Source organism: Oryx dammah, unplaced genomic scaffold (genome assembly GCF_014754425.2).
Source record: "Oryx dammah isolate SB20612 unplaced genomic scaffold, SCBI_Odam_1.1 HiC_scaffold_12, whole genome shotgun sequence".
Lineage (NCBI taxonomy): Eukaryota > Metazoa > Chordata > Mammalia > Artiodactyla > Bovidae > Oryx > Oryx dammah.
Genome location: NW_024070196.1, coordinates 44,214,818 through 44,235,752, shown reverse-complemented (window position 1 = coordinate 44,235,752; position 20,935 = coordinate 44,214,818). Strand labels below are relative to the sequence as shown.

Here is a 20,935-nt window from a genome sequence, read left to right as displayed (position 1 = left end):
ATGCATGGGACTAAGGGAGTCTATTTCAAATCCTGAAAGATGATGCTGTGAAAGTGCTGCACTCAATATGCCAACAAATTTGGAAAACTCAGCAGTGGCCACAGGACTGGAAAAGGTCAGTTATCATTCCAATCCCAAAGAAAGGCAATGCCAAAGAATGCTCAAACTACTGCACAATAGCACTCATCTCACACACTAGTAAAGTAATGCTCAAAATTCTCCAAGCCAGGCTTCAGCAATACGTGAACCATGAACTTCCAGATGTTCAAGCTGGTTTTAGAAAAGGCAGAGGAACCAGAGATCAAATTGCCAACATCTGCTGGATCATGGGAAAAGCAAGAGAGTTCCAGAAAAGCATTTATTTCTGCTTGATTGACTATGCCAAAGCCTTTGACTGTATGGATCACAATCAACTGTGGAAAATTCTGAAAGAGATGGGAATACCACCTGACCTGCCTCTTGAGAAACCTATATGCAGGTCAGGAAGCAACAGTTAGAACTGGACATGGAACAACAGACTGGTTCCAAATAGGAAAAGGAGAACGTCAAGGCTGTATATTGTCACCCTGCTTATTTAACTTATATGCAGAGTACATCATGAGAAACACTGGGCTGGAAGAAACACAAGCTGGAATCAAGATTGCCGGGAGAAATATCAATAACCTCAGATATGCAGATGACACCACCCTTATGGCAGAAAATGAAGAGGAACTAAAAAGCCTCTTGATGAAAGTGAAAGAGGAGAGTGAAAAAGTTGGCTTAAAGCTCAACATTCAGAAAACGAAGATCATGGCATCTGGTCCCATCACTTCATGGGAAATAGATGGGGAAACAGTGGAAACAGTGTCAGACTTTATTTTTTTGGATCCTAAAATCACTGCAGATGGTGACTGCAGCCATGAAATTGAAAGACGCTTACTCCTTGGAAGAAAAGTTATGACCAACCTAGATAGCATATTCAAAAGCAGAGACATTACTTCGCCAACAAAGTCCGTCTACTCAAGGTTATGGTTTTTCCAATAGTCATGTTTGGATGTGAGAGTTGGACTGTGAAGAAAGCTGAGCGCCGAAGAATTGATGCTTTTGAACTGTGGTGTTGGAGGAGACTCTTGAGAGTCCTTTGGACTGCAAGGAGATCCAACTAGTCCATTCTGAAGGAGATCAGCCCTGGGATTTCTTTGGAGGGAATGATGCTGAAGCTGAAACTCCAGTACTTTGGCCACCTCATGCAAAGAGTTGACTCATTGGAAAAGACTCTGATGCTGGGAGGGATTGGGGGCAGGAGGAGAAGGGGACGACCGAGGATGAGATGGCTGGATGGCATCACTGACTTGATGGACGCGAGTCTGAGTGAACTCTGGGTGTTGGTGATGGACAGGGAGGCCTGGCGTGCTGCAATTCATGGGATCTCAAAGAGTCAGACACGACTGAGCGACTGAGTTGAACTGAAGGTAGTCTTGTTGCAACCTTGAGGAGCATGAACGTCATGCTGGTGCAGACCACGAGAGGGCGGAAACATGGAAACATGAAAGGGACCCCCCAGAAGGGGTGTGCTGGGTCCTCTAATGTCCTTGAAGTCAGCCTCCCTTGCGAGGTCCACCTTGAGACGACACTAGGGCCTGAACAGAATTCACTTTGAGTTGGGTCTTGCCCCTTCGTGGACCACAAATGGAAAGTCAGGACTCCCTGATGATTCTTTCCTGGCTCATGGAGAGGACAGGTCCTATTCAGGATTCAGCCTGAGTATATGTCATGCTGTGTTTTATTATCTAAAGGTATCAGTCAGGAGAGGCTGCGTGATGTAGAAACAAATGCCCAAATCTCAACAGCTCAAACAATGGAGGGCTATTTCTCAAACATGCTTTACATCTATGGGGATCAATAGGGGCGTTCTGCTAACCATTCACTTCAGGACCCAGTCTTCAGAGAGTAGCCACCTTGAGCATTGTCCACGGCTGTATGGAGGGGAGAAGATGGCTCAAGAGGGCCTCACGAGGTCATTAAGCACCCAGTCTAAAAAGTGATGCCTGCTATTTCCACTTAAAATGTATCATCCAGAAAGCATCATGTGGACCACCCAGCACCAATAGCTGGGATAGAAGTGAAATTCTACTGTGCTCTTGGAACAGGGCAATCTGGAGATATTTGGGTAAAGGCCGCTCATGATCCACACAGCAACCTTCCAGAAAAGCAAGATTTTATTCCAAACTCCCCTCCAGCCACACTCCCAATCACCAGGCTCCCCAGGGTAGCAATGCATGATTGTTGTCAAATTAAAATTTAAAGCAACCATTTTATAGAAGAGAAGATGAAGGTGGAAAAAAAATATGTGGTGAATTTTGGTTAAGACCAGATTCATTGATGAGGTTGGATCTCACGCGTCTGCTCCTGAGCCAAGATCCTCCGAGAATTTAAATTTGAGCTTCTGAATCATCGTGGCTCCTCCTGGTGGAGATTTTCAGCTGGCAGTGGCCTGAGGTGAGGGCAGAGGTTGTGCTGGCCAAGTTCTCCCTGAGTGATTGACCTCCAAACACTGAGCTGCAGAAACACCCCGACAGCTCCAGTTCATGCCCAGAGATGAAGTGGGGAGCTAATGACGCCCCAGGATTCCAACTTCAGTCCTGCCTTCCCGACTGAGACTTGACTAGATTTGACTCTAGGAAGCTTAAAAGAGTCAGCAGAGGGCTTCCCAGGTGGCTCAGTGGTAAAGAATCCACCTGCTAATGCAAGAGACACGGATTCGATCCTTGATCCAAGAAGATCCCATGTGCCATGGGCAACTAAGCCTGCACACCACAACTGCTGAGCCCGTGCTCTAGAGCCTGGGAGCCACTACAGAGCTCATGTGCTGCCACTACTGAAGCCTATGTGCCCCAGAGCCCATGCTTTGCAAAAAGAGAAGCCCCCACAATGAGAAGCCAGTGCACTGCCACTAGAGAGTAACAAAGACCCGGCACAGCTATAAATAAACAAAGTTATTGTTTTTAATGGTCTGCATCAAAAAAATCTTTAAAAAAAATCAACAGAGATGTTGGCAGTCTATTCATTAGCACAGATCCCCTCTTGGATGCCCTCCCCATGACAGCTGGTAGACCCACAGCCCGTTAGCTACAGAGATGGACACAGCAGTCCTCGGGCAGGTGATACAGGCTCCCAGGGGCAGGAGAGGCAGGGAGATTTGAGATCTGCAGGCCAGGCCACCACCTGCCTTCTCTGGGCAGAATGGCCACGTTTCACTGGGTCAAGAGAGGAAAGAAGCACAGGACGACAGGAAAGTGAATGTAAGGGGAAGGGAGGGAGGTCAGAGGGATGTGTGAGAGAGATGGAGAGGGAGAGAAAGAGGGGGAAAGAGGTAGAGAAAGATTTTGCTGGGAGGTGGGGAACAAGGAAGCGTTAATCTGAATGAAAGATGTTGGGTACTGTTCTCTGCTACCTGTTCTCCCCAAGACATTCTAAAAGGGTGATAGAATTTGTGAGTGTCCTCACAGCTGACTCACCTCTATCTCTTGGGTCCCGAAGCTGACCCAGCTTCACAACTGCTCCAGCAGAATAGCTTCATCTGTTTCCCAACAGCAATTGTCAGCAGGTTCAAATGTCTATTTCTCACTGGTATCACACAGAAAAAAACCTCATCTGGGAGACTTTCAGTATCTGACTCTTAATTTATTTACCAAATACGTAAAGAGTGTTTGACCACATGCCAGATGCTGGTCCAAGTACTGTACAAAAGGCACTCACTTAACTCTCATAGCAACCCTCAAAGGGAGGTGCCATTATGCCCATTTTGTAGATGTGGAAATAGAGGCACATAGAGTTTTCATAATTGCCTAAAGTCACACAGATACTAGAGATGGAGGTGGGATTCAACCCAGGCCATCTGGCTTCAACTTTTAAACTCTACACTCAGCTGCCTCTTCTGCCTGTAAAGTACCCTAAAATATATTCTTTCTTTTGCCATATTGAAGGTTAATCTCTCCTGTTTCCTACTGACCCATGATGCTAACTTCACGATGTCCCTTCATCACAGAGGCTAGGGCTGTTGAATCATTACTCCATCAGGGTATTCAAACCATCACCAAACATCAGCTTAAATCCACAGCATTCAGTCTTTCAGCAGGTGTGTCTACAACCAAGGCAGAACTCACAGAATAGGCTCATCTCTGAGGCCTCTATTGGCATTAAGCAGTGGAATGGGGTCATCTGAAGGTTCATTTGCTCAGGTGTCTGTAGTTGTGGCCAGTGGTAGGCTGGATCTGGGCTGGGCGCCCCTCCTCTCATGCTGGCCCCTGTTCTCATGCTGGCCCCTCCTCTCACACTGGCCCCTCTGTGTGGCCTGGGTTTCCTCACAACATGAAGGCTGGTTCTGAGATCAAGATTTCTGAGAGGGCCGGCCACACTGTCTTTTGTGAACTAGCCTCAGAAGTCACACAGTGTGGCCTCCGCCACCCAGGTTCAAGGGAAGGACACAGATAATATTTCTTTGTGGACACCTGGAGGGGGCCTCTCCATAACCAGTCTGATGAAATGTCTCTTGCTGCACACCTCCCAGCTGTTGGAAGGATGTGGCTCAAGGTCAGCAGCTTGGAGGACTGACCTCTGGTGGGTCCAAGAGTCTCATCTGAATGGAAACAACTCTTGATTGCTTTTAGGTTTTAGCAACTATACCACCTGAGTAGGTGAGACTAACCGGAGAAGGCAATGGCACCCCAGTCCAGTACTCTCACCTGGAAAATCCCATGGATGGAGGAGCCTGGAAGGCTGCAGTCCATGGGGTCGCTGAGGATCAGACACGACTGAGCGACTTCACTTTTGCTTTTCACTTTCATGCATTGGAGAAGGAAATGGCAACCCACTCCAGTGTTCTTGTCTGGAGAATCCCAGGGACGGGGGAGCCTGGTGGGCTGCCGTCTACGGGGTCGTACAGAGTCGGACACGACTGAAGCGACTTAGCAGCAGCAGCAGGTGAGACTAACACCATAAACCCTGGGCTGGTGTCTCAGTGGGGCAGATGCTGTCAGTTGCTACCCAACCTCCTTTCCTTCCCTGATGTAAGAGCAACAGCAAATGCCTCTTGGCCACAAGCACCTATTTCAGACCAAGAAGTAAATCTTGATTAGTTGAAACCAACCCTTGAGAGGTCTATGATGGTCTGTGGTCTGAATGCTTGTGTCTCCCCAAAAGTTCAGGTGTTGAAATCCTAACCCCTACAGGTGATGGTATTATTAGAAGGTTTGGCCTTTGGGAGGTGCTTAGGTCATGAGGATGGAGCCCTCATGGTTGAGGTTAGTGCCCTTATTAAAGAGGCCCCAGAGAGTTCTCTTGCCCCGTCCACCAGGCGAGGGCACAGCCAGAAGTCAGCAGTCTGTGGCCCATGAGAGGGCCCTCACCCAGCCACGCTAGTGCCTCGATCTTAGACCTGCAGTCCCCAGAACTATGAGAAATAAGGGTCTGCTGTTTATAAGCTACTCAGTCTATGATATCTTGTTATAGAAAGAACGCACCAAGACAGGTGGTCATATTAGCCAATTGTGGCCTAGAGTGTAGACAGAAGTCTGCAGGCTGCAGCTTGTAGAAAGGACTTCCTTCTCAGTTAAAAGGCACTGATTCTACTGATCTGACCAGTATTCCCCTTGCCCCTTCTGCTGTCCTCTCTGGAGCTCAATGTGATGCCTGGAGGAATAGCAGCCATTTGGCGACCACGAAGCTGCAAGCATACGGATGAAGGTCAACACCCATTAAAGAAGGCAGAAGAGGAAAAATGAAGGAGGACGGTCCCTGACAGCATCACCAGGCAGCTCCCCAGGCCTGGGCTGCTTGCCTGTGGAATCTTATTATGTGAGACAAATGAACTGCTGTGACTTGAGCCACTATTAGCCAGGCTTTCCACCCTACGTTCCTAGTTGACACACCTAACAAGCTGCTCCACAGTTTGGGGCTGGCTGAACCACTCAATCATCTACCACAAGCACAGTTTCTGTGGTCACCTGACTCATTAACCCCCATGAGCATCTATCATCCTCACTGGAGAACAGGGGTGATGCATCTTCCCATTCTTTGTTGTGAGCAAGGAGCTTTTAGTGACTATCACTTGCAAACCCAGCACTTCTGACCTGGATCTGCCCTGAGCACTTGTGGCCTCTGCTCAGAGCTGGGTACAGCCAGCATCTTCACTTTGCCCAGGATACCCAGAGCATTCCAAGGCCAGAAGCTGCAGGCAGCTTGGTGCCCTTGTTGTGAGAGAGGCAGCAAGGGAGCTCCCCATGAATTTGGTTGGCCTTGCCCTCAGAGCCAGTTGAGTGTCCTGCTGGTCTAGGAGGGGAAACTTCACTTAGGTGGGAACACTGCTTCAGGCTCTGCCAGGGCCCACAAGGCACCACCCCCTCCTACCTATGCCCACCTTGTGTGGGCCTGGCTCTGCCCACACCTGCTTCTGTCTGCTGGGGCCCCTCCTGTGGTCCATGCTGACCTGGAGTCTGGCCCCTGTGAAGTAGAGAGACCCCAGGGCCTCCTGCATCCCTGTCCCTCCCTTCTGCCCTCTGCAGCTGAGCTTCTTGGTGCAGCTGCCTTCACTTCCTGCTTGGATGCACATCCTTGGTTCTCCCTTTTGTGGTGCCCCCATGTTTCCACCAGAAGGCTTTTCGTGAAGACACTCGCCAGACTCAGGGATATCCTCTCAGCTCCTTCACTGCTCTCTTGAACTGTGCTGGTAAGTGTTTAGCAATTGGCTCTGGAGCAAAGCGGGAAGGACCAAGTGCAAGGTTTGCCAATTTCCATGCTGTCAATTCTCCCATCATGGCTGGTTTCAAGCTGGCAATGTGACACCACTGAACATACAGCTGGGAAATGTCCAGTCTGGCTTTGTGCACTGGTCGGAGCCACTCTGGCCCAGCCCATCTCGGCAGCACCGACACCAGGGCGCTCGCCTTTCTCGGAAGCTCTCTTCTCTGGCTGGAGAACCAACCTTCCTTGCATTCCCTCCTGCCCCCCGTGGCCCCACCTTCCCCGTCTCCTCTGGGGACTGGTCTGCCTGCTCGGCTCTGCAGTGTGGCACCCCTCTGGCCTTGTTTTCAGATCTTTCTGCAACACAATCCACCAACTGTCCCCACACTCCGTTCTGTTTCTGTCCAAATGTCCCAAGTTGGCATCTTCTTCCCATATAGTGGAGCTTAGGAGAGAGGCCTGCAGATACAAGCCCAGAATAGAAGAGACCTCCAGGAGATGGAGACGCCCAGCTTCCTGTGACTATCCAGGCGAGTAGTCTGTCCCAGTCTCCATCCTTCCTGGGGTTTGGAGGTCCCCACTTTGTCATTCCTTATTCCCACCACACCCTGCTTTCCTTTCCAACCAGACCACATGTCACAGGTCTTCATCACCTTTTAAGTTGCTTCCCTTGACCCCAGTCCTTTTTGCCATCCATCACCAGTAGTGGCACGAGAATTCCCTCTAGAGCACAGCTCCATCCAGGGCGCCTCTCTTCCTCACACGCCTCCATGGCTGCCTAGTGCCTCCAGGACACAGTCTGCCCCCAACCCCAGGCCTTCTGCACACTTGCCCTCCTCTGCGTTCCCAGCATCCTCTTGCTTCTCCCCATCACCCCATCACCACCTTCAATAAGATGGAAACTGGCACAATTTCCTCAACACCTTGCCCTGTACTCCCATGCTCCAGCTCAACTGTCCTTTCCCAGGAACTCCTGGGAACCAGGCTGGCAAGGGTGTTGTCACTCTCAATTTTCAAACAAGGAAACTGAAGCTCAGAGACATGAAGTGATCAGCCAGGCCACTCGATGGGGGAGCCACACAGCCCAGATTGGCATGAGGGCAGTTATACCCCCAGTTATATGCGTATCCACGTCTGCACCCTCACCAGCAGGCTCTGCCTCATTGGAAGCAAGCTTGAATCTCAAGACATCCTGAGTGAAGGGTCTTGGTTATGCAGGCCCAGGGTTGCCACCTCTCCCTTACCTGAAGGGCACATTTCGAGGTGCTGCTTTTCTGCCAGGACAGGATAAAGGAGGTGGGGGCTCTAGCCAGTCCCTGAGGCCCAGGGAGGACCACGACAAAGGGCCTTTGTCCTGGGTTCCTGCTGCTGTCATGCTGGAAAGTGCTGTGACCTGGGTCTGCGCATCATCAAAGAGAACCAGACATCTTTGCATTAGGAACATGAAATTACCGTCGTTCCCAGAGGGAGATCTTTGATTTCGCTCCTGCTATAGGTAGAATTAGCTCAAAGCTTACAGAGAACATTTCAGCTGGAAAAGGCTGTTACTGGATGCTGTTCTTTCTGTCAGAGGAAGAAATATTCATCAAACAGTTTTCATTCTCATCGACTTTCAGGCTTGGAGTAGACCTGTAAGCTGGCCAGCCCACCCTTATTGGGTTCTTCGAAAGGTTCTAATAACCCAGGCTGACTTGAAAATACACTGTTCTCGGTTTGCAGGGACCCACGGCTCCCAGTGGATTCACTACCCAGCCTTCGTGAGGTCCTATCCAAGCAGAGGGAGGCGTGAAGCCTTTGCAGGGGGCCACCCCAGTGCAAACCAGCGGGTCACTGACAGCCTCAGTGTGTTACCCATGCAGTCGCCAAGGCCGGCCGTCATGGGCCGAGGCTCTCAGAGCAGCATGGGGCTCAGGTGAGTGAGTGACAGTGGCCTCACACCACCCACAGCCCTGAGAGGCTGGGATTGTTCAGCCTGGACATTCGTGGCCTGAAAGCTTGAGAACACACAGTGGCACAGGAGTGAGGAGCAGGCCTGTGGGAAAGGGCCCCTCTCCTGGAGGCGTGTCCTGCAGCTCCAACCTCAGGGCAGAGCTGAAGGATGCAGACACAGAACACTCACACAGTAAGCTAAGGCGTTTTCCCAGCTTGCGTACTGTGCACGCTCAGTTGCTTCAGTCACGTCTGACTCTTTGCAACCCCCGTGGACTGTAGCCCGCCAGGCTCCTGTCCATGGGATTTCCCAGGCAAGAATACTGGAGTGGAGGAGGGTTGCCATGCCCTCCTCCAGGGGATTTTCCCAACCCAGGGACTGAACCCACGTCTCTTGTACCTCCTGCATCGGTAGGCAGATTCTTCACCACTGAGCCACTGGGGAAGCTTCTTTCCCAGCTTATTGGGGTATAATTGACAAAAATTGTAGATATTTAAGGTATGCAGTATGATGATTTGATGTGTGTAAGCACTGTGAACCAATCCCCACAATTAAGCTAATTAGCACATCCATCACCCCATGTCAGTACCATTCTACACATGCCATGAGAATAATTGATATTTACTCTCAGCAAATTTCAAGTACACAGTACAGTATTGTTAACCATAGTCTCCATGATGTACATCAGATCCCATCTTGCAGCGGAAACTGTGTACCCTGTGACCAGCATCTCCCCGTTTCCCCCACCTAAGCTCCTGACACCAACTGTCTAGCTCTTGGCTTGTATGTTTTCAGCTTTTTACAGATTCCACCTGTGAGCAAGATCTTACAGTGTTTGTCTTTCTGAGTCTGGCTTAGCTACTTAAGTCTATCCATGTTGTTGACAGAGGATGAGATGGTTGGATGGCATCACTGACTTGATGGACATGAGTTTGAGCAAGATCCAGGAGTTGGGGATGGACAGGGAATCCTGGCATGCTGCAGTCCATGGGGTCACAAAGTGTCGGACATGACTGAACTGAACTGAACTGATGTTGTTGTAAATGGCAGGATTTCCTTTTTTAAGGCTGAATCATATTCCTTTGTACTTGCATGCACACACACCCACACCACACATTTTCTTAACACAGTCTTTTTAAACTACATGTGAAAACAAGAACTATCTTAAAAGGTCCCCTGGCTGCTCAGCAAGGCAGCTTTAGCAGGGGCAACTGGAGACTGATTGGAGTGATTTCTCTAGACTCATTGATTTCACTACTCACCTATCACCCCTTCTTCTGGAAATGGTGTCTGTTTGGGAGGACCTCCCCTCATTCAGCCTCATCCAGGGATTTGCATGACTGGGTTGTGCAAGAAGTCTTGGGTCAACCCTGGCACCAGGCGGGCATCAGATGGGTGGATCAGATGGTGTGTTGTGCTGGTGACTATGGTCAGCTCACAGACGGACACTGGCTGAGCTATCAGATCTGGTCAGAGCTGACCCGAGACTCCTGCTTGAGTGACCAGGAAAAACAGATTTGGGGGGCTGTGAGCTGTGACTCTGGAGCAAACCGTGCCATTGCAGGGAAATAACCTAAAGGACAAGGCAGCCAAGCCCGAGGGAAACTAGAACCTTGGGTTGGGAAGAGCTAAGACCCTGAGGCAGTGATTGAGTTCCTGGATCAATCTATACCTGAAGCCAGTATAAGACTAGGAACAGTTCCGTGCCAAGATGACAGGTACAGCATATCTGCTGGAAGAAGTGCCTGCAGAGGTGGGGAGGGAGAAAGCCAAAGTGGCAGAGATGCCTTCAGACCAGGCTGGCACCTGTGGGACAACACGGGGGAGGAGCCCCAGGGCCGAGGAGCCCTGTCTGCAGTGTAGCTGGAATGTCTCAGCCAAGCTGACTGTGTCCTTGAGCCAGCGTTGCCCTATATCCTACAGGAAGGCCTGCACCCATCCTAGAAACAGAGTTCACAAAGGAAGAAAGACAAATGGCCAACACGTTTATGGGGAAACAGCCTCTCTGGCAAAGAAATCCAAAATAAAATATCCATAAAATACCTCTGCAACCACTAATCTGACTGGGGCTAAAAGAACACCATTAGGTTGTGGGGAGGGTGCGGGGTGGGGACTGCGTCTCCCCTGCAGGGAAAGTAAGTGGGCACTTTCTGGGGGTGACTTAACAACGCCGACCCAAGTCCCTGCAATTACATCTCACCTTTGACAGTAAAACCACGCCTAGCAATTTGTCCTTCCAAAACGTGAACAGAGACAAGTATGCAAGGAGATTGTAGTGTTGTTTCAGGATGGGATAGGGACCCCTTTTTATCAGATATGTGCATATGTGTTTGAGTGGGCACTGTGTGTATGTGGGGTGCGTATTGCGGGTGGAGCTGTGTTGTATGTGCTTGCACACACATGCGGTGTGTGTGATTGTGTGTGCGCATTCCTGTATGCCTCCCTCTCATGGTGAGGACCTAACTGATTCAGCAGGAGTGGGCAGCGCTGCCAGGTGGGCAGGGAAAATGCTGTTTTGCACAGATCACCAAGTCTGTTTTGCAGAAAGGAAGGCCAGAGTCAGAGGCTGAGGCCCCAGTGCACCATCTCGGGATGAAAGCCTGATGTTTGGGTGGATTTGGGTTCTTCTGAGCACAAAGGATGGGCGCCATGCCTGGGCTATGTGGAAGTGACCGCATCTAAAGCCTCCCATGCCCTGAGTAGGTACAACTGGAGAACAGAGCCGGGGTCTGACCTTGACAGCCTGGAAGTGTTGTCAGGCCGTGGAGACGTGAAGCCTGGTCTGAAAGTGGACTCACCTCTCAGGCGGCCTGTGTTCAGGCGCATCGCTCACTTCTCGTAATCCTGGGCTCAGGCTGCCCAGCGCCTCTCAAGGGCCCCCTGACACAAGCATCTACCCACTCCACCCTCCCTGTGCTGCCATCATGCAGTCTAAGTATCCCAGGGTGGCTGTGAGCGCCCCCCGCACAGGCCAGCTGAGTGCAGAAGCCCTAGCCCTGCCTGAGGAGCCATGGGGACCCCAGCACCAGCAGAGGGGGCCCAGCCCCTTCACTGAACCAGACACAGAAGCTGCCACCCCACCCCCACCCCACCCCCACCACCGCTCGACCCTCGGAAGCTGGAGACCCAGCCTCACTCACACGGAACATCGGATCCTGCGCAGAGGGAAGAGCTCGCGACTGTGCACAGCAGAGGGGATCTGAGTAGATGGCGGGCCCCCCAGCTCCCTGAAGGAAGAGGCAGAACAGGGGGCCCTGACAGGTGAAGAAGGTAAGGGTCATCCCAGGAGCGCTCAGTGAGGACGGGCGCTACGTACCAGGGAACCTTCTGTTACCAGAACAGGCTGGAGCAGATGAGCCTCCGCAAGAAAGGGGGAAGGGGCGTTAGGAACAAGGCAGGGAAGCCAGACGTGTGTGGCCCATGGCAGGGCTTGAATGTGTCCCGGATGAGAGGGGCACATTCTAATCATGGAGGGCATCCTCACGCTGTATTGGAAAAGGTCAGGCTTTCTGCGATGTGGCAGGTGGTCCAGGGGGCGCGGAGCAGGGTGAGAGCTCATCAAAGGAAGAGAAACCTGGGTGTTTTCTGTGTGGCTGGGGAGTGTTCCAAGGAGAGGTTGGACTTGCAGGAGTGCCAAGAGAGGGTGCAGGTGCTACCAGAGGGTGGGGCTTCTGAAGCCAGGAAGAGGCTCCCCGGCAGGGGACGATGGGGGACCCCCAATAGAGAAAGGAGGCAAGGGCGGGGCTGGGGTTTGGTGGCAGGAAATGAGGGGGGTTGTGCTTCAGGTTTCTCCCTGGAAGAGGTGCACACGGATGTCCAGGAAGAAGGGGCGGAGGGGGGCTTGTTGTTCTCCTGGGGATTCGGGTAACCCTGAGCCTAGACTGGGAGCAGGGGTGGGGGGCAGACATGGCTTCTCCTCTGAAGTCCCTGCACTGCCTTCCAGGGGCCTTACTGAAGCAGGAGAACGGGGCAGGGAGTGGGTGGGCGTGGGCAGCCTGAGGCCCGATGGCCTCTGATTGCAGTGGCTGAATGGCAGCCCCCCAAAAACATGCCCATGTGCCAACCCCAGGGGCCTGTGGTGACAACTTTTGGAGACAGGTTCTTTGCAGATGGAATTGGAGTGAGAATCTTGAGATGAATCATCTTGGATTAGGGTGGGCTTTGCAGCTGCGGGAGCTCCCTAAGAGAGGAGAGAAAGCGGGCAGGGGCTCACAGGCTCACAGGAGGAGGCCAGGAGAGTCCAGAGCAGAGACCAGAGTGTGTGGTGCACAGACCCAGGACCACCCCCACTCCAGAAACACTCAGAGCCCCGGGAGGAACCAGCCCTCTGATACCCAGGTCTCGGGCTTCTGGCTTTGAAGATGAGAGGATAAACTCCGGTGGTTTTCAGCCCTCAGGAAACACATATGCAGACTATAAAACAAGCTTCAAATATAAACAGTAACAATTGACATCAGAATAAATGAAGGAAGTCTTATTTTCCTGTATAGTCTATGGTGGTCCCTGCCATCATGAGATTAGACAGGGAATGTCTGCAGGGGTGGGAGGAGGGGAGTGACTTTATTTCATTTGATTTTTTTTTGGTTGTGCTGGGTCTCCCTTGCTGCATGAGGGCTTTCTCTACTTGTGGCAAGTGGGAGCTGCTCTCTAGTTATGCTGTGCGGGCTCCTTATTACAGTGATTTCTCTTGTTGCAGAGCACAGGCTCTAGGCACTCGGGTTTCAGTATTTGTGGCACAGGCGCTTAATTGCTCCAGAGCACATGGAATCCTCCCAAATCAGCGATTGAACTCATAGCCCCTGCACTGGCGGGTGGATTCTCATCCACTGTACCACCAGGGAAGTCCCTCACTTGATACGGTCCTCGCTGGTGCCAGGGATTCACAAATCTCATGGCTGGCCAACTGTGGCCCCAATGTTATCAGAAATTCCAAAGTTTTCAAGAAAACTAGAAGTTTCAGATTCCACGTGGAATTTCTCAGTGTTTAAGCGTCAGCAAGAAGCAGCATATGTTTAAATGCTGGGGGTTGACATTGTGTCTGAGACACCCGGGGCAGCTTCTCCGGAGACCCCACGGGGCTCACGCCTGTTCTTCACCCAGAGCAGCTGCCCAGTAAGTGGGAACACAGTCAGGCCAGGAGCCAATCACTCAGTTCTCAGGACTCTGGGAGCTGGTTGACATCATGCTGGGGGGCTTGAAACTGGTCACGGCGGTAGTGTTCACACCACAGACACCGGCAGAGGTTACGGATCCAGCTGCCCCGATACCTCAACCTCACAACCCTGGCCCCTTGTTAACCCCTTGCTCCCCATCACACTGGCATTCAGGCCCCAGATGCCCTCCCCACTATGGCCAGAAACAAGGCCTTTTTCCATGTAATGACCACAGGAAGGTGGGCTAATGTCAGACTCTCCCCACCTCTAATCCGTGGGCCCAGAAACCAGAACCCAGGTCACATGGGCTGACTCACTGTCTGGGGTGTGGCGGGACACCCGCCTGGCTGTGGCTGGAGGGCTGCCTGCACTTTCTGTCTCTGCTGGGGTCACTAAGAAGATGAGATGTCTATCTGGGGGTCCTGCTAGCAATTCCAGGAGGGAGCCTGCCTGTGAATATAGTCAGCACCCAGGGCAGCAGAACAGAGGGCTGGAGGGAGGGGAGGAAGAGGGAAATAAACGCAAACAAACAACACAGCGTGTAGGTAATCCATGCATCATGCATTCATCCTCATGCATGGATTCATTCCCCACCGTTGAAGGATTCTGTACTTGCAAATGTGCCTGCCCAGCAGAATCCATCTATCAATACCATCTATCAATCCACAATCAATACTGATGGTTCTTGCTAGTCACTCAGAACGTGACTGAGCAGGAGAGATGAGATTGGCCCCGACATGCATGTTCCTGGCAGGGGTGAAGCCAGGTGACGCTGCTATTTTGTGTCAGCTCTGGGACTGTGAGCAAGTGCCCTTCCTGTTTATGGCCATGTTTTTTCCATTTTTGTGCTTTTTGTGGGTGAGTTCACTGTTTAAAACAGCCCCAAGCACAGAGCTGAAGTGTCATCCGGTGTCTTAAGGAGAAGAAGGCTGTGACGTGCCACTGAGAAAATGCATATTAGATGGATTTTGTTCTGGAGTGATTACAGTCTGTGAACACCAGGCCCGTGTTCCCGAATAAACAACACAGATTAAAGTATCTTTAACACCAGTGGTAAAGAAGCTGCCTGCCAATGCAGGAGATATAAGAGATGCAGATGTAAGAGATTCCTTGGTCGGGAAGATCCCCTGGAGGAGGGCAGGGCAACCCACTCCAGTGTTCTTGCCTGGAGAATCCCAGAGACAGAGGAGCCTGGTGGGCTACAGACCATAGTGTCACAAAGAGTCGGACACGACTAGAGCGACTTAGTGCACAAAGAGAAACATACATAAGTAACGTTATATGTTGATTAGTTGATGAAAATGCTATGCCCAGAAGTTCACAGGAACCTGACTCTGTTTTACCCCTAAGAACAATAGTATCCACTAATTCAGTATTTGCAGTGACTTTATAGAATATAACTACTGAGAATAATGATAATAGACTACACACACACACACGTGTAAATTGTAACAATATCATTTAAGCCCCTGGATCCAGCTGTTCCTGAAGCCCTGGTTCCATCATACAACCCCTGGTTATATAAATCAGCACCTTTCCTGTTTTGATTAAGCTTGTTGGACTGGGACTGGTGCTTGTTAACAAAATTTTCCTTATAGAAACCCAGCTGTACTGTGGTTCCAAGAGGTGATTTCTTGGTTCTAAGAGAGAGCCTCCCCAGGAATCACAAAAGGACCTTTACTTCCCAAGCACTTTGTCCAAGCTGGTGGCAGGAAGGCTCAGCACTGTTGGTGACATTGAGGAGCCATGCAGCGGGAGTCGGGGTAGGATGTGGGCTCCCCTGCAAGCTCTGCCATTCCTCTGCCCTCTGAGCAGTCTCCCCAACTCTGTTTTCCTCAAGATAGGCCAGAGAACAGAGGCATCAGCTGGAGGAGCTACGACCGTCATCTGTACATGTGTGTGCTCTTGGACACAGTGCCCCAGCCACTGCCTTTCATTTCATTTAGTGTGAAGGAGTGAGCTGGCCCCAAATGCGTGTATGCATTGCTCATAAATCAGACATCTCTGAGCTCCTTCCAGGACAGCCAGCTCTGGGCAGGTGCTGTCATTGTCACTTCACTGCCCTGCTTCTGGCTTTCTTTTCGCCAACAGGAACAGTCCCAAGAGCTGCTGGATGGTGAGAGCACTTCCAAAGTGCAGAGGTGGGTGTCAATGCACCCTCTGTGGTGCATAAAGGGAGGAAGAACGCTTAAGTGGGTGTCCACATGCCCACAAGCTATTCGTCTTGTTTGTCTCAGAGGCCTAGCTCCAGGTGCCCTTGATCTGCTGACTGCTGTGTGTGGTGTTTATCTGGCTCTCCTGTCAAGCCCCAACTCCAGTGTCCTCACCCCCAAGCGTGCTCTGACCCCCATCTGAGCCCCCACATTCTGTTTCTCTCACTGTCCTTCACTGTTCTTGTCACAGAGAAGAAGGATTTCAGGGGTCCTGGGTGTGTGTGTCTTGGCTTTGCCTCCAGCTCAGACTCTGGGCTTCCCTAGGGTGGGGACAGTGCCTGGCGCTTGTTTCCTGGGACAGAGGAGAGGTGAGCTGCACAGTTCCTCAGAGAAGCCAGTGGACACACACACACGGGGTGGCCAGTGTAGAACTGACCCCCGACCAGCACCCCTGCTGAGGATCTGAGGGTCTCTAGGGGACCCTAACAAGCTCCTGTCAGGGTGGGGACCTAGTCCTGAGGTGAGGGTCTTACCCCTGAGAAGTTGCCCTGCTGGAGTTTTGGGGTGTCTGCAAATACAGATCCAGAAAGGAGGGGATGGGGCTAGCTTGGGATGTTGCTGAAGGCAAGCTGGCAGTGAGCTCTAATCAAACCCTCAATTACTCACTGAGTTAACAGAGACGGGGGTGCTGGAGCAGACAGCAGAGAGAGAATGTGGGTGGCTGAATTGTTTCAAGCCTTGAAGGACACCAGACTTCCCACCCTGTCATAGCTCTGAGTTAATTTTTAGGTCAATCAATGCTTTCTTGTGCTGGAAAAGAAAACAGTTGTGCAGTTCTTCCCATCGCCCACCCAGTGAGATCATATTTAGCCAAAGGGGTACCTAGGAGGGCAGCAGATGGACAAGAGGGCGCTCCCAGACCTCACTTGTCCTCTGCCCACAGCAGCAGCTGCAGACATGGCCCCACACACCTGCACGCGTGTCCCCCATGGGCTCACCCATGATGCCCCAGGCAATGGTCACTGGAACTGGCAATGTGGGCCCCAGGTCTGAGACTTTGCTGAAGGAGATCACAGCGGTGGGGACGACTGGGGCCACCTGTATACAAAGTTACCTGTTGTCAGGAAGCTGGCCATTCAGTGTTCCGCATGGTGGTCTCTGGATCTCTAGGGGCTCAGCCATCTGCAAGGGTGTCCTGAGAAGGTGGGAAAATAGGAAGACAGACAAACAGTGGGGTTTGCACATGGACGCCTTCTGCTGGGTGTGCATCATAGACTGACTGCCAATGCTGTAGTTACAGCATGCACACACCACCGTGAGCCTTGTCATGTGACCCGCCAACCCGGACGTCCTGAGGCCATTCACAAACAGGAATGCCCCCCTGCGTGTCATTCCACACAAGCCATCTAAAATAACCTGTAACAATCTCATTAGGAAAAAAAAGATCTGTGCTGCTTCAAGGCTTCCGGAGCCAGGAGCGTGGGCTTCTCGATTCTGCAAGCTCCGGCCTGGGGCTTTGCCAGCTTTCACTACTATATAATTTAATCTAATTGATCAATTAAATCCAAATAATTTTTAAACAAGCTGTAATAACAGTTATATAATTTCAGTACTACATATAATTTTCTTAACGACTTTATCAAAGGAAATTGCTCACTGGGACTTGCTCTGCGTGTGGAAACCGTCATCCCCACAGCTCGGAGACCCACGCAGCTCTGGGGAGCAGCCAGTGCTCAGAGCTTGCTGACGGAATGGCCCACAGCCCCCTCACTGGAGGAGGTAGCTTCCTGGATCCAGAGTCTCAGGGCTGGTTCTCTGAGGCTCCCCCAGGGGCTGCGGGCAGTCCTTGGTGTCCTTGGCTTGGCGCCTCACCTACTCTGCACCTGTCTCCACGTGGCCCTCTCCCTGGTGCATGTCTGTGTCCAAACCTCCCCTTTTTCTGAAGACACTAGTCTCATGGACTAGGGCCCACCCCGCTCCAGTATGACCTCATCTTAACTTGACTAATTACATCGCAAGGACTCTATTTCCTAGTGGCGTCACATTCTGAGCCACTGGGGTTTGGACTGTCAATGTGTGCATTTTGGGGGGGAATACAGGTATGATGCGGACTTCCCAGGTGGCGCTAGTGGTAACCCGCCTGCCAATGCAGGAGACGTAAGAGATTCAATCCCTGGGTCGGGAAGATCCCCTGGAGGAGGGCATGGCAACCCACTCCAGTATTCTTGCCTGGAGACTCCCGTGGACAGAGGAGCCGGGAGGGCTACAGTCCACAGGGTCTCACAGAGTCAGACACGACTGAAGGGACTCAGCACGCAGGGGTACACGCACAGTGTGACTGACCCACGATAGCCAATGAGGGCTCATGGCCTTGAGCAGAGCACTTCAGCTCTCTTGACTCCCTTTCTGGGACTGAGAAACGGAGCTTGCTTTCTACCTAACGTTGTGAGTTTTTTTAAATAGAAAAGAAGCAATGTGTTTTTATTTATTTGCATGTTTTTGGTCAAGCTGGATCTTTGTTGCCGCGCATGGGCTTTCTCTTAGTTGCAGCGAGCAGGGGCTTACTGTTGGCTGTGGTGCGTGAGCTTCTTATTGCGGTGGCTTCTCTTGTTGCAGAGCACAGGCTCTAGGGTTTCAGTAGTTGTTGCCCACGGGCTTAGTTGCTCTGGGCATGTGGAATCTTTCTGGACCAGGGATCTAACCTGGCAGGCGGATTCTTATCCAGTGGACCTCCAGGGAAGCCCAGGTTGTGAGATTTGAAGAATAATCACATCTAGGCTTTCCAGCCTAGCTAGTACCTGCAATGACCGACTTTCTCCACGCATAGTTGAGGGCAGTGTGGGCCACACTGCAGGCTGCCCTCTGCCTCGAGAATTGCTCCTCCCAGGTCACGGAAGGACACAGCAAGCCGGAAGAGGAGGTCAGGAGTAGCCAAGAGCTCCTGCTATCACCCATGACCATTGGCAGGAAGAAGGAAAAGTTCTGACTGGGGGCTCCATCAGCTCCATCCAGGTCGGCATTGCTGTGCAACAGGCTGATGAGGTGGAGAAGATTTTATGCCACAGGTTTACATGCTTCATGACGACGTGAGCAGAGAGTGGCCGCTGTTTCTCCTTGTCTGTCAGTGCAGTGCCTGTGCTAGAGGTGGACAGGTGAGTCCTCCAGAATGTCCCAGCCAAGGCCTCCCACCTGCTAAGGCTCCTCTGCTCCCACTCTCACTGTACCTTTTCTTATTCTAGTAGATCCTTCCTCCTCTAATTAAAGTCTGGGGCTGCAAAAAAAAAAAAAAAAGAATGAATGCGTGTAAAAGGTAAATTACATGGCTGGGCCCTTTGGAGGAACCCAGTGTGTTAATATTAATACATCAGCCATCACTGATTACTAATAAGGATGAAAATGGAGCCCCCAGCTCCTGGCCTGTTTTATCTGCCACTTCAAGTAAACTCCAGCTCATCTGTGGCCATCTCTCTAACACAGAGTTCCCTCCTTTATTGGCCATGGCCCAGGGAAGGGGCATTCCTCTCAGCCCAGCCCAGCAAAGACCACCTTTTAGGGCTCTGTGGGTGTGTTCTCAGTCACTCACTTGTGTCCGACTCTTTGTAGCCCCGTGGACTGTAGCCCGCCAGGCTCCTCTGCCCATGGGATTCACCAGGCAAGAATACTGGAGTGGGTTGCCATTTCTTCCTCCAGGGGATCTTCCCCACCCATGGACTGAACCCACATCTCTTGCATCTCCTACATCGGCAGGTGGATTCTTTACCACTGGGCCACCTGGGAAGCCCCTTTCAGGGCTCTATGTCCTCCTTATTCTCTCAAGGGGCTGAAGTGGGGGCAGGGTGCTCTCGGAGAGCTTTGTAGTAAAACTCCCAAAATTTCTCCCAAAAACAGCAAGAGAGCTTTCTGTTATTGCTCCATAAGTGTGAGTGTTCCCACAGACTTCAATTACAGGCTTCTGTGGAACTAAGTTTTCCCAAACATGCTCCGTTTCAATGTGAACACCAGATTCCTCACACAGCATACTGCCATGATTCCCACTGAGCCAGGGAGAAGAGGGTGCCCTGGGGACACTGGGGTCTGGACCCCCAGGCCTTGGAAATGAAGGGGAGATGGACTTGGGGGATCATGAAGTCCCTGGAGGCTGGAGCCCTGGGAGAGACCTTGTGCCACCTCCCTGGACTGGGGCAGTAGAGGGTAAGGATCTTCTTGCCCACAAAGCCCTGCTGATTTTAATCTGCCTCCGTCACTACAGCTTCATTTCAAAGAATGCTTGCAAGTGTTCTCAGCAGATCAGTTTTCTCTTGTCCACTAACATTTCTTCAAAAATTTGAATTATTTTGCCAATATTTGCAAATCAGAATATTTCACATTAAACAGGATTTCTGGTTTCTCTAGAAGTACTGAGAGACGTCACCATATAGGGCTTCTATTTCCTCATGGGAAAAGTAGATGGGCGTGACCAAGTACTGCTCCTTTTAGAAGGATGTGCAAAGTTCAGTTTGCCACAATTCCCATCTGGCCCACTTCAGTCGGTTACTTTATCTGTTTTTTTTTTTTTTTTTTTTGGCTGCAATGGTGCTTCACTGCTTTGTGTGGGCTTTTTCTGGTTGCAGAGAGCAGGGGCTAATCTTCACTGTGGTGCACGGGCTTCTCATTGTGGTGGCTTCTTCTGCTGCAAAGCACAAGCTCTAGGTTCATGGGCTTCAGTAGTTGTGGTGCATGGGCTTAGTTGCTCTGAGGCATGTGGAATCTTCCCAGAGAAGGGTTTGAACCTTCATGTCCCCTGTATTGGCAAGAGGATTCTTATCCACTGTGCCACCAGGGAAGTCTGTTACTCTACCTTTTAAGTTTTGGATCACCTTTATAGAACCCTTATTGCTCTTCAAATCTGCTATACCAAGAGCAAATTGTTACCACCATCATTATCATCACCATCACCACCACCATCACCACCACCACCACCATCAACACCACCATCACCA

At 51.2% G+C, this 20,935-nt stretch overlaps 1 long non-coding RNA gene across 1 annotated transcript; it reads left to right on the top strand.

Moving 5' to 3' along the window:
- Positions 1-3,129: 3,129 nt before the first annotated feature.
- LOC120871540 lies at positions 3,130-19,168 on the top strand. The gene is made up of 4 exons (XR_005723047.1): positions 3,130-3,140; positions 6,219-6,230; positions 18,008-18,015; positions 19,053-19,168. It is a non-coding gene; the product is annotated as an uncharacterized LOC120871540 (long non-coding RNA).
- Positions 19,169-20,935: the final 1,767 nt, after the last annotated feature.